The following is a 14159-nucleotide window of genomic DNA, read 5'->3' as shown; positions in this document are numbered from 1 at the left end:
AACTGTGAACTATGAGTTCAAATTTATGGAATCTCTACATAAGATGTGGTTTTTAGTGGTGGTGACCCATGGCAGGAAAATGATTCTCGAGATGTGGTAGAAGTTGTTCCATATCTCCCTAAGTATCTATTTACATGATATTTAGAATGTTCTTAAAGCAACCGTAGATGGTATTATTATAAGGCAAGTTTTGGAGGGTATTTAAGCCAATCTTGTATCCAAAGAACAAGATATAAGCAAGGCTTTATCTGTACTACAAGATGATCATTCAGTTATTTCAGTGGCACAACCAAAATTGTCATCAGCTGCAATCATGAACAGTTTAGCCAACCTCAAATTGTTCCTCAAAGTGTATATTAAAAAAAATACTGCTCCTACAAATGGTGTTAAAAATGAAAAATGGCCAGAAGATATTATTGTTAAAACCAAGAAAAAGCAGGGTACGAGAGGCTAATGCCTGTAATCCTAGCTACTTAAGAGACTACAATCTGAGGATTACAGCTCAGAGCCAGCTCAGGCTGACAAACCTTAAAGACTCCTATCTCAAATTGACCAGGAAAAGCCAGAAGTGGAGGTGTCATTTGAGTGCAAAATCTCAGGAACAGCAGCCCAGGCCCAGGCCTTGAGTTCAAGCCTCTGTATGTACCCACAACTACCCACCAATCTTATCTTCAGGTTCTACTTTTAATTCTAGCACTCTTGTTTTTGCAGTTCCTTGCGCTAAAGACTTGAACCTCTCAAAATCATTCATAAGGGTTGGAATTACCTTTTTCTAAATTCCCATACATGCTGAAATTTTGCCTTCCTCCCATAGAGCACCAGTATTATTAATGGTATTTAGAATAATGAATCTTTTTCGGGAAAGTTTTACTTTGTTCAGATTCATTAGCAGAATCTCTAAACAGAATAGTTATATACTTTTACAAAATGTATTTCTTAAATAATAAGACTGGAAAGTCAAAACTACTCCTTGGCCCATGGACTACAGAAGGGCTAATGTGTTAGTTAGCCTAAAGACAAAATTAATATCATTGCACATCCCCAGCCAAGCTCTTGAGTGACCAGGTGCATTGACAAGAAGATGAAATATTTTGAAAGACATCTTTGTTTCAGAGCTGATCTCAACAGTCAGGTTACAATATTTGCATATCACCTTGCATAATGTGATATTTGCATATCACATTATAAACAGATGTGTTATGCAGGCCTTACTGGTGCCTTTGTAGAGTTCAGGCAGAGTAGACTTAGTAGGGTTTTCAGAATTGAACATGAACATTGGCTTCAATTTATAGCCACCAGCTACATTAGCCTCTAAGAGCAGATAGCCTGTCCTTTGTAGCTTTGGGTGGACTTTGAAGATAGACATTGATTTCCCTCTTGCTTATCAAAGCACCTGCAGGCATCCTGGGTAAATCTGTTTACCTCTGTTGGGAATCTGTTGCTTATCTGTTCTACTGTTATCTCTATGATAATTGACAATGAACAATAATCAGCTGTAAATTTTGTATCAGGGTTTGCTACTTCCTTTTGCTCTTTCAAGTGATTGTGGTGGCTTTTTTCCCCTTAAACCAACCTCTGCTGGCCGCAAACTTTGCTTCTACAGCTCTCTCACCTCTCACAGTTCTCATAAAACTGAAGTAAGTGGGCCTGGCTCTGGATTAAACTTTGGTTTAAGGAAACATTGCTCATTTGATATTCTCTCCAGACCACTAAAATACTCTACACCAGCAACAGGGTTGTTTTGCTTTCTCATCGTTTGTGTGTGTGTGTGTGTGTGTGTGTGTGTGTGTGAGAGAGAGAGAGAGAGAGAGAGAGAGAGAGAGAGAGAGAGAGAGAGAGAGAGAGAGAGAGAGTGTACTGGGACTTGAACTCAGGGCCTTGAAGCTTCTGTTTGGCTTTTTCTGCCTAAGGCTGGTGTTCTACCCTTGAGCCACACCTCCACTTTTCACCATTTCTGTGGTTACTGGAGTAGAACTTTAAATTTCCTTCAAGAACTTTTCCTTTATACTTATAGCTTGGCTAACTGCTTCAGGTGGCCTAGGTTTAAGCCTGTTTAGCCCTCCAACAAGTAAGCTTACTCATTTCCAGCTTTTGATTTAAAGCCAGAGACCTGTGAATCTTCCTTTCACTGGAGAGAGGGAAAGAGATGAGGAAATAGCCAGCTAACAGAACAGTCAGAATACATACAACAGCCTATGTGTGTGCAGCTCACGGATCCCAAAACAATGACAGTAGTAACATCAAAGATCAAAGATCATAGATGACTGGCTAATCGCTACAACAGCTATAATGAAGAAGTTTCAAATACTGCAAGAAATACCAAAATGTGACAGAAACATAAAATGAGGATACTAGAAAAATATCACCAGAGATTTACTGTTGCAGGGTTGCCATAAACCTTCAATTTGTAAAAAGCAAAACAAAACCCTGAATGAACAAACAAAAAACTATTCTATGAAATACAATAAAGTGATATATATAATATTTGTACATATATACATGTCTTTGTTAATTCATGGCAACTTATAGTTTGCATTCTCTAAATGCTTATTAATGAAATAATGAAAATGCATTTAAGTTAATAAGAACTTATTTTTTACATACAGGTATTTTACTTTATCATATTATTTACAGATTCTTTTGTGTTTCTTTATAGACATTCATATTATCTGCACATATTTAGCTTTATTTTATCTTTCTAATCCTTATGTGGCTATTCTCATATAAGCTTTTAGATAGATTTTTTTTTTTTTCAGGAAAATGCTTACTTCTACTAGAGCTCCTAAATGAATTTTCCTAAATGAATGTTAAATTTTATTGGGTTCCTTTTCTCTTTAAATTTAGATGATAATATGTTTTTCTTTTAAAATTTATTATGATTTAGGAGGCTGCAATGCTTGGTAAGAAATGTATGCATTATCCTGCCCATGTAATTGTAACCCCTCTGTACAGTATGTTCACAAATAAAATAAAATAAAATAAAATAAAATAAAATTTATTATGATTTATAGATTTTTTTCTATGGAGAAAACTCTTAAAATTCTCATTTCATTATGTTTTGTTATATATATTTTAAACATGAACTTGATTTGTACCTAAGAATCTATCTATCTATCTGTCTATCTATCTACCTATCTATCTATCATCTATCTATCATCTCTCAAGCTAAGCAATGAGTAACCTTTACTGTATGACCATCATTGTTTTATGGAGTCACATCAGGTTTTCTCAAACTATGAAAAGCTCTGAGCCTACAGACCTAAAGGTAGGGTACATGTGGCTTGGTGGACTCAGCAAGACTCTATTGTACATAGATAATTTTATGAAAATATTGTACTTGGGGGAAGGGCCGAAGAAAGTCCTAGTCCTTACAAATTTTTGTACAGTGACTTTAATTTTAGCGTTTTATCCAGTATAAGAGTAAGTTTGGCGGGCTGGGAAGGTGGCTCAGTGGTAGAGCACTTGCCTTGCATGCCTGAGGCCCTGGGTTCGATTCCTCAGCACCACATAAGCAAAAAGAAAAAAGCCAGAAGTGGCGCTGTGGCTCAAGTGGTAAAGCGCTAGCCTTGAGCTGAAGAGCTGAGGGACAGCGCCCAGGCCCAGAGTTCAGGCCCCACAACCGGATAAAAAAAAAAAAAAAATTAAAAAAAAAAAAAAAAAAAAAAGGAGTAAGTTTGGCACACATAGTCTGACTCGTTCCTAGTCACGAAGTTTGGTTTCTCTTCCTCTGAAGCCAGTAAGCTGATTCTAAGTAGGAAGTGAAAATAAAATTCACTGGAAAGACAAAGAATCAGAACTGAAAGTCAATTCATCCATCCAAAAAAAGCTGGAAAATTTCAACATTTTACTTTCTTAAGAATATGTTACCATTGGGGCTGGGAAGGTGGCTCAGTGGTAGAGTGCTTTCCTCACATTCATGAGGCCCTGGGTTCCATTCCTCTGCACCACATAAGCAGAAAAAGCTGGAAGTGGCAGTGTGGCTCAATTGGTAGAGCTCTCAACTTGAGCTGAAGAGCTGAGGGACCGTGCCTGGCCCAGAGTTCAAGCCCCATGACCGACAAAAAAAAAAAAAAGAATATGTTACTATTATGTTAATTTTGCACATGAGATAAAGCTAAAAGGAACTAAGTGAGTAACCTCTTGGTCAAAAAGTAAGTGGTACAAACACACACATATATATGCACACAGAGTAAATAAGACATAAAGTAGTTCCAAGTCTAACTTTGTGCACAGAGATACAATGATTAAAGCCTTGACAAAATCATAATTATAGCTAACCAACCCCAAGTGTGTGTCTCTCAATCTTTCTCACAAGCAATTAGCAACTATATTATGTGGAAGAGAATAAGGACGAAATTGAATCAAAGCTGGGTCTTCTTGGGAGAAAATTAACCTTTGGAGTAGGGATGTGGAAAAAATAAAAATAAAAAACTAACCACATTTCTATTTAAGTGGCTAGCACTTAGTAGTAAACTAGTATGTGTTGTATATCTTCTGAATTTTCAGAGGGTAAATACAGGCTTTTTGTATTCAAAAGAAATGGGAGATGACATTTCTCTTAACTATTATTTAAGATATTAAGGTAGAACTCAGTAAAGACCCTGTTTGAGCTAGAGTTAGTATTACCCTAACCATTTGATGAGCCCAAGTCAGAAAAAGACATGCTTAATCCCTAACTTTCCAGCCAATGCACTAAGTATGTTACCAGAAAGTTTAGGGCAGCTGAATGACCTCAGTCCTTGTGTCTGGCAAGAGAAAGATTAATGGAGGGTGTGCTAATAAGTAAAGGTGATAGAAAGGACATGACATAGACATGCCACAGGAAAGACAAGAAAGACTTCAACACTTCAACCCATTTCTGCCATCTTGCCCACCTTCCTTGTTAGGAGATTGGCCTTAAATAGGGACATTTGGAGTCCTTGAGGATGGCTTTCTGATTGGTGGGTTTCTTTTCTGTTACCTGTAAGGTTGTGATTTGGTGTCCTATCCTTCCTGTCATTCTTTTTTCTTTTTTTTGAATTAGAAGTATGCTTTTAGTGTATATAAGAAACAGTCATGAATAACCCTGCTCCTTAGGTTTTGACTCCTTGGGTAAGAATCTATAATATTTTTCCTTAAAAACTTCCTGTCATTTTTTTGTAGTCTTCTGACCCCAACCTTTCAGGCAGATTAGTGTTTCTCAGATTGTCCTGACATCTGCAATTTCTATAGGCCGAAATTTCCAGATTGGCTGGCTTTTCTGCTCAAACCATTATAGATTGAGTCCTCTGGCTTCTCCTCTCTTGACTCCATGAAGATGCTACAAAATTAATGTAAAATAATAACTGATTGCCGGGCGCTGGTGGCTCACGCCTGTAATCCTAGCTACTCAGGAGGCTGAGATCTGAGGATCGCGGTTCAAAGCCAGCCCGGGCAGGAGAGACTGTGAGACTCCTATCTCCAATAAACCACCAGAAAACCGGAAGTGGCACTGTAGTTCAAGTGGTAGAGCGCTCGCCTTGAGCTGAAGAGCTGAGGGACAGCGCCCAGGCCCAGAGTTCAAGCCCCACAACCGACAAAAAATAATAATAATAATAATAATAATAATAATAATAACTGATTATAGCAGATTGTGTCAAATAAACTGTGTCTATTGTTGGTGCCTACAAATGTATCAAAGGCTTGAATGAATCCCTTTTCATTAGCAGCAGCCTAAGTAACTAAATGCTAACCATTGAAGAGATTCCTAAATTACAATTGCATTTATAACCGCATTCTTTCCCATTCCACTGCTCAGTTTGTTTATGGCATTTTAGTCAGGGCCTCCTTTCCTAGGCTGGTATTGAACTTCACAATCTTCCTGCTGTAGCCTTCTAAGTTCTGGGCTTACATTTTAGTGACTGAGTGCCTATTCTCTAGTCAAATGCACTATTTCCATTAAATTATGAAGGATCACTACTGGGATGAATTCTAACTGAAAGAGAAACCATTTTCTTCCTCCCCATTTCCCAATAGTTATATAAAACCTCAACATTAAAACAAAAACAAAAACAAAAAACCCCAAAAACTCACTTCTGTAAATTAAGAGAAATGGGGAAATTAAGGGGGAGAAGATGAGAATGAGAGTGAGGTAATGTTGGGTAATCTTCTCATATGATTTTGTTTCCTTGTGCAATTCTTTTGATTATTTTCATATTTCTTCAAGATCTTGTTCAGAAAACCTCTTGATTTTTGCAGCCTATTCCAATTGCTCCTTTTCTGTGTTACTGTTCTTGCTTGTATGGAGTGTAGACTATCCTACCAGGAATCCTTTTTAAAAGTCTGTTTAATATATATGTCATATACATAATATGTTTTGATTCTCTAAGCATAAGCATTTTCCGGGGAAAAGAAGTCACTGTTCCTGCTTCATTTGTATTTTGATTTATAAGATCACTCAGACCATCAATACATGCTTGATAATGAATATATAAACAAATCCACAAATGGTTAGCATTTTCTTTCTTTTAGTCATATTCAAAATCAGAAATAGGAGGCTTATTAATCCCTCTTGAAAGTATCTGGAATCATGTGTCTTATACACAAATATTCACTTAAGATTTTGTATTTGAAAACGTTACCACTAAATTGAAATACATGGTTAGATATTTTCATTATTTAAATTTTAATGGGAAAAATTAATCCAAGATATCTAATAGAACACATATAGATTAAATAAACTAAATTTCTATAATCAATAAATAAAAATGAGAGAAATGAGTTCAATTTGTACCTATGAAGATTTATTATCTGCCAGAGCAGAAAGAGAAGGGTTAGTTGTCGACCATGTGGGAAGATTCAGTGCCTACCACAGATCTAAATGTATTTAATTCTTAAGACTTTCTCTACATAAAAGCTAAACACAGGAAGGCTTTATAAAATATTGCAACGATATATGCTCAGCAGATTTGAGAGTTATACATGGTGCAACCCTACAATTCCCCTCACTGGGTATGTATCTACAAATGTTACTGTTCATGGCTCTTCTAAATCACAATGATTTGCAATTAAAAGTTGTTTCACATTTCTAACACATTTATAAGATTATTTCTTTGTTTCTTTGTATGTCCCTCCCCCACAGTATAACCCCTGCTTTCACTGTATTTGATGTTGTTATAATTTGTGGAGGGGAAGGGAAAAACAAATCGTTTACATAGGGATACAGGTGGACTCATTGCAACAATGAGACATACAAGTCATATGTGGAAAACAAACTTTACAACTTTGGTTGTGGGGGGGAGGGCTGGGTGGGGGGGGGCGGGACGGGGGAGGATGGGAAGGGAAGGGGAAACAAAGGAGAAGGCTACAATGCTTGATAAGAAATGTACTCATTATCTTGCCATGTAATTGTAACCCCTCTGTACAGTATTTTCACGATTAAAAAAAAAAGGAAAAAAAGTTGTTTCACAGATTGACTAGAGGCAATCATTCTAGGTAAGTTGGTGTGTAGTACTGTGTCATTCAAAAAAGAAATATGAAGGAGGGGAGATAGTATAAATTAGGAAACTGAATTATGAGTGTTAGGAAAGAGCAAGTGGACGAGAGGAGAGACAGAAGGCAGAGTCCTCAGTAGACCTGGACAGGCTTTAGTCATGGCTGCAGAGGGACTGACTCCACGTAACATTGAGCAGGGTCAGAGAAACAAAGAGCAGGGAATGTGGGAGGCTTAGGTTTTGATACATTCTAGAGTGTGACCCTTTGGAATTTCTTTGTCCTCTCTCGTTGGGAGTTGATGATTGGATCTGTTCTGTTGGGAATTGATGGTGCAAACAGTTCTGCTTCTGGTTTATGGTGGGGGAATACTGATGCTGCTGGCGTCCTGCACTAAGGTCAGGGGTGAGGTTTTCCTGAGAACCAGGAGGGGGCCTCAGGGGAGGATGGTCAGTGGCCATGGGAACAACATAGCCTAACGAGAACAAAGCAGATGCCCATCAGTACACCAGAGAGAAAATTATACAAGGAATTAAATAGGCATCACAGGTCAGAAAAGGAAAGGGCATGAGGTAACTAACCTAAGAACTGTAGGAAGAAATGGTCCATTTAGGGTTGAGGAACAAAAGTAGTATGAGGCCTAGGTTAAGAGAACTTGATTATTTGGGTGATGAATCCCACATAGCTGAAGTCTGACATCTCAGGAGGAAGTTGTTGTCTCTAGAGGTCAAGGGAAGCACTATGCCACGGAGACTCAGAGAAGAGTCTCTGAAGAGTGGAAGCCCAGGGCCGATGCTGGTGGCTGTGAGGGGTTGTCTCGAGGCTGCCTCTGAAATTTTAAACGGAGGAGAGGAGGGGGGGAGGAGGGAGGGGAGGGGAGAGGAGGGGAGGAGAGGAGAGAAACAACCGTCACTGTTGGGGTGAAAAATCATTGCTAGGATGATTTGCTGATAGGAAAGAGAAGATAAACAGGAAACCACAAGTCCCTTAACCATCCCCAGCCCTGATTTAACAAGAAGAAACAAGTTTAACAAAAAGAAAAAAAAAAAGGAGAAAAATGTGTGTTCCAGGTGGCTTACACCTGTAATCCTAGCTACTCAAGAAGAGGCTGAGGTCTGAGGATCTCATTTTGAAGTCAGCCAGGGCATAAAAGTTTTACTATTCATGGCTCCTCTTAGCTCCCAATTAACCAGCAAAAAGCTGGAGGTGGAGGTCCGAGCTTGAACAGAAAAGCCAATTGAGAGTGCAAGAACCTGAGTTCAAACCAATACCAAAGCCCCCCTGCCCCCTAAAAAGAAAAGGGTTTGCAGAATGTAGGTTGCCTCTTTCTGAAGCCAAGAAATTTAAAGTGTGCCTTTTCTTCCAGTGCTATGAAGATTTGAACTCAAGACCTTCTACCATGTGAGACTATCTCCCTATCACCTAACCCACCTCCCCTGATAGTGGTAGTTGTTCTGGAGTAAAGTCTAATGACCTCTTCTGTCCTGACTGGCCTCTACCTGGGGTCTCTTCAGACCTCAGTCTCTTGAATAGATAGTATTACAAGTATGAGCCATCAGGCTCAAAATATAGTTTCTTTTAGCATATTTCTTTTATTTACTTTTTTGGGGGAAACCAAAGGAGTCATCCAAAAAAAGACATAACTTTTCAATAGCTATTATGACAAGAAGTCATCAATTGAACAGTCATGTGTTTATTATGGACATAGGATACATGCTTCACAAGGACTCAAATCAATTGCACATGAAGAGAGGAGGTTTGGGACCTCAGAACAGGAACTGTTCCAAAGGAGAGAAAATCTGGAGCTCTGTCTATTTCAGAACTGAAAGTACAACTCAGGGCTTCATGCTTGCTAGGCAGGAACTCTACTGCTTGGGCCACATCTCCAGTCTTTTTATGCTCTGTTATTTTTTAGATAAGGTGGGGGTATTTTTTTGTTTTGTTTTTTGTTTGTTTTCACTAAACATAACACATCCAGCTACACATGAACTAACATCATCAACCAAAATTTGTTTATTATCTCTGTCTTGGTCCTGACCCTAAGTTTCCTTCTTCCTCGAATTTAAATTTTTCATCTACTTCCTTCTTTCTTTCCTGGATTAGAATTTTTCTTCTCGAGCCCACAGGTTAGGTGACCCCCTCAGAACCACTAAGGCAGCTGTTTGAGGTTCAAAATTCAAGATTTAGGATCATTACTCAAGGGACCTGGTGATTTTCCTATATATTTTTTTTCCTCTAAAAGAAACTGTTATGAAGCCCGAAAAAATGTGGATCAGACAAATCGGGTATTTTGTCTAGTTACATGTACCTTATCAGAAAGCATTTGTGGGGTTTTTTGTTTGTTTTTTATTTTGTTTTGTTTTGTTTTTGGCGGTCGTGGTACTTGAACAGCATTTTGTTTTGATGTCTGTCAGTTTTTAGCTTACACTATAAAAACCACACCAAATAAACGCAAACTAACTCAATCCAATGAAAACCTTTCTCCCTTTTGGGTATGTTTTCAGTTATTCCAGATCTCTTTCCAACAGTTAGCTAAGAGAGAGCATTGGTGGTTCAGTGGCAGAATTCTCGCCTCCCACGCGGGAGACCCGGGTTCGATTCCCGGCCAATGCAGGACTCATTTTTCAATTCTTTGTGTGTCCTTATACTTCTACTTTGTAAAAACTGTATTGTACGGGTAACTACTGCGCTGAGACATTTTGGGTAATGGCTGCATGATCAAACATACACGAATACGTTTAATTCGAAGTCCTGCAGTGCTTGAACAACTTGTCTACAGTGAATGGCCACAATTTGGGCTATTGGTACCAAGAACCATATTACTTGATCGTGCGGATCCCTGGAACCCCGTAGGGCGCTAAGACTGCTGGTTCGCTTGCTGGACCTTAGGCTGAGCCCTGGGCCATGCCCGCCGGCAGAGCGTTTAGAAAGGACGGGAACCGCAGCCCGGGAGGGGGTGGGGCGGGGACACTAGAAGGACCCGGAGGTGTCGGGGTCCCTCGGGAAGAAGCCAGATTGAAGAGCTTGGGGAGTGGAGAGGACCCCGAGTCTGAATCCCGGCTACCGGGAACCGCATCCATTAACATCTGCAGCCAGCAAGACCTTCGCCTGATTCGCCAGCCCACTTTCTGTTCCAAGAAGGGGTCGGGTCCGTGTTACGGGCAAGGTGTGTCAACAGGTGTCGGCTTGAAAATCATATTCCTAACGAGAGAAGACAAACTCCAGAACTCGGGAACGGGCTTTCTTTCTTTCTTTCTTTTTTTTAATTTCTTGGCACCTTAGGGATCTCCTGGAAAAGGTTTTAATTTCAGAGCAATACAGGTATGTCATGCTAGAAAGGTGATTCATTTATTTCAACATTCTTTTTTTTTTTTAATCTAAGAACAGCATCCGTGTAAGATTTCCTTTTTAAAAACACATTTCAAACCAGTGACACTTAATGTCTCTTAGTAATATGTATTTGCTTTCAAAGATTCTTTTTTTCTTTCTGTAAAATAAGCTGTTTGAGGGTGAGTATCCGAGGTGCGGGGGATGAATGCGGATGATCAAAGTGTCTTGTTAGGAGTAGGAAAATAGAACGATGAAAACTGTTGAAATTGCTTAAACAAAGGGAATAAAGAGAGAGGGGGGAGGTTAATTGGGAGACTTTGTGCTCATGTGTGAAAATGTGACAACAAAAAAGTCACCTTTGTAAAACTAATGTTTGCTGACCCTGCACAGGTGGTTCATACCTATTAGACTAGCATCCTCAGGAGGCTGAGATCTGAGGATCACAGGTTTGAGGCCAGTCCAGGTAGGAAAGTCTGTGAGACTTATGCTAATTAACCTGGTAAAATTGTGTTTCAAGTAGTAGAACACCAGCCCTGAGGACAAAAAGCTAAGAGACAATGCCGGGGCTCTGAGTTTAAGCCCTAGTAAAGGTGCACATACATACAGGTGTGCATATACACTCACACACATACACAACTACTATATGCTAATAGGGGAAAAAAGACTTTTCTTTGGACATTTGAACTTATTTTTTTTGGGGGGGGGATCTGGTCATGGGGCCTGAACTCTGGGCCTGAGCACTGTCCCTCAGCTCTTCAGCTCAAGGCTAGCGCTCTACCACTTGAGCCACAGCGCCACTTCCAGCTTTTTTATTTTTGCTTATGTGGTGCTGAGGAATCAAACCCAGGGCCTCAGGCATGCAAGGCAAGTGCTCTACCACTGAGCCACCTTCCCAGCCCTGGACATTTGAACTTTCTATGTATAATGATTTTTTTTCTTTTAAATCTCAGCCAACAATACTGTGCTTTGCTATAACTGTTGGAAATCTCTGTTGGAAAATCTCTTAAATAAAAATTACAATACATTACATAATGTCTTAGTTTTTAAAACATTTTTCCTATTCACAAATATACTTGTGAATACTTGCAAATGACATAAACTGTGAGATATTATTTGCATTACAATTTATTATATTATGAAATTCATTATTTCCCTCAAAGAAACAAGAATTTATAGAGAAATTTTATGCCCCATTAAAAAAGTTTCCTTCCCTTAATGCCCTTGTCAAAAGAAGGTGTTAATCAAATAAAATAAATATTACATTATATAAACAGCCATTCTATTTTCCAAAATTCTCCTCTGGCTCCAACCAGTCTTAGTTCTTCAGAACTGTTGCCTTTATCACTGGTGCTGATTTACTTCTGCCAACATCACAGCCACAAGGGAAGATAGTTCCAGATCAGCCTTGGCTAAATAGTGAGGCCAGTTAAAAAAAAAAAAAAAAATCCATCTCTCCCACCCAAAAACAAAACAAAAGGAAACAAAAACCCAAAATGAAGCAAAAACAAAATAGCCTTTGACTTCCACAAAAACCAGTGAACAAGACTAGGCTAACATTTTTAAAAATCACATTTAGTATATTTGTCGTTATGAACACTCTTATCCTGGAATAAAAGGCGGGGGGGGGGGGCGGGGGGGGGATCACCTTCCCTTCCCTCTCCCCTTCCCTTCCCCTCTCCTTCCTTCCTTCCTTCCTTCCTTCCTTCCTTCCTTCCTTCCTTCCTTCCTTCCTTCCTTCCTTCCTTCCTTCCTTCCTTCCTTCCTTCCTTCCTTCCTTCTGGCCTCCTGAAGCCATTTGTTACCGAAGTCACTTAGCTTCCTGAATTTTTATTAGCTATCAATTGACTTCCTACAAGTCTGGCAACAGACCTGAGTGGTTTATGGTCTAAGTGGTTGGTTTTCCTGAGCAAGAGGCAGCAGGCTTCAGACCAGAATTCTCTTTCTATGCATGGTTTGGCCATTGCCCATTTGTATATTTAGTCTGTCAATTGTATTCATGCAATAAGTACAAACTGAGGATCCACCCATGGTGGGGGGTTGGCGGAGGGGGGGGGGACCAGCACCTTCTGAGCAGCCTAGGCAGTGGAGCCCCTTCGGTTTCTCTCTGCAGCCCCTAAATAATCTGATTTCAAATGAAAACGACTTGATTCCTCGCAGTCAGCTCTGAGGCCTTTCAGAAGCTTCTCACTCAGGTGTTGGCAAGTGAAGCTGGCCGGCGCCCAGTGAGAGCTCACTCCCCATTCGAATGAGAGACGACCTGCTGCTGTGTCTCTGTGGCGCAATCGGTTAGCGCGTTCGGCTGTTAACCGAAAGGTTGGTGGTTCGAGCCCACCCAGGGACGGGGCTTTTACAACTTGGCTAATTTTAAAACATTCCAAGTGTGGCCGGTAGGGCAAAATCTTTCACTTGCCGTCCAGTGTGATCTTAGTTGGCTTCCCTTTCTCCCAGAAAATCTGCTAGGGGGAAAAGTCCTTGAAAGGCAAGTTAGGTTTATCTGAGCTTGGCCTTAGTTGGCTTCCCTTTCTCCCAGAAAATCTGCTAGGGGGAAAAGTCCTTGAAAGGCAAGTTAGGTTTATCTGAGCTTGGCCTCTGGCAGCATGAGCTCTTATGTCTTTTCTCAGGTGGCCTCAGGGCAATGTAAATATATTAATGGTCTTTTCTCTGCAGGGTGTACTTGGTTTTAGAAATAGCTCAGCTGGGGGCTGGGAAGGTGGCTCAGTGGTAGAGCACTTGCCTTGCATGTATGAGGTCCTGGGTTTGATTCTTCAGCACCACATAAGGAAAAAAGCCGGAGCGCTAACCTTGAGCGCCCAGGCCCAGAATTCAGGCCCCACTATCGGACCCAAAAAGAGAAAAAGAAATTGCTTGGTTGTAGAAATTGCTACATTTTATCAGTAGACTCAAGATTGTCATTTTCATGGTCGGATATTTGTGTGTGTGTGTGTGTGTGTGTGTGTGTGTGCACGCTTGCACACGTGTTTGGGCTTGAACTCAGGACCTTTTTTGCACAAAGCTAATGCTGGACTACTTAAGCCACACTTCCACTGCTGGCATTTTGATGGTTATTTGAAGATAAGAGCCTCAGAGACTTTCCTGCCTGGGCTGGCTTCAAACCATGATGCTCACTCCCCAGCCTCCTGGGTGGCTAGGATTACAGATGCCAGGCATGCTACACTACAACTGGCTGAGCACTGCTCTGGTGTTCAGAGCCAAGCTTGGGTTGAGGACATGCTCTGAAAGTCAGGGGGTAAATACAACACAACCACACCATCTTTCAGAACAGGGACCTGAATGTGGCTAACATACTTTTGATCCTGGAATCCTTGAGGCCTCTATTTTCTGTTTACTACAAAATATTTGTCATTTGTGGACTTATTGAT

At 40.1% G+C, this 14159-nt stretch overlaps 2 non-coding genes across 2 annotated transcripts; both read left to right on the top strand.

Moving 5' to 3' along the window:
* Positions 1 to 9991: 9991 nt before the first annotated feature.
* Trnag-ccc (transfer RNA glycine (anticodon CCC)) lies at positions 9992 to 10062 on the top strand. The gene has a single exon. It is a non-coding gene; the product is annotated as a tRNA-Gly (tRNA).
* A 2984-nt stretch (positions 10063 to 13046) lies between these two features.
* On the top strand, positions 13047 to 13120 carry Trnan-guu (transfer RNA asparagine (anticodon GUU)). Its single transcript has one exon. It is a non-coding gene; the product is annotated as a tRNA-Asn (tRNA).
* Positions 13121 to 14159: the final 1039 nt, after the last annotated feature.

Source organism: Dipodomys merriami, unplaced genomic scaffold (assembly GCF_024711535.1).
Source record: "Dipodomys merriami isolate MVZ:Mamm:240054 unplaced genomic scaffold, mDipMer1.0.p SCAF_153, whole genome shotgun sequence".
NCBI classification, from domain to species: domain Eukaryota; kingdom Metazoa; phylum Chordata; class Mammalia; order Rodentia; family Heteromyidae; genus Dipodomys; species Dipodomys merriami.
This window is presented reverse-complemented; position numbering and strand designations above follow the sequence as displayed.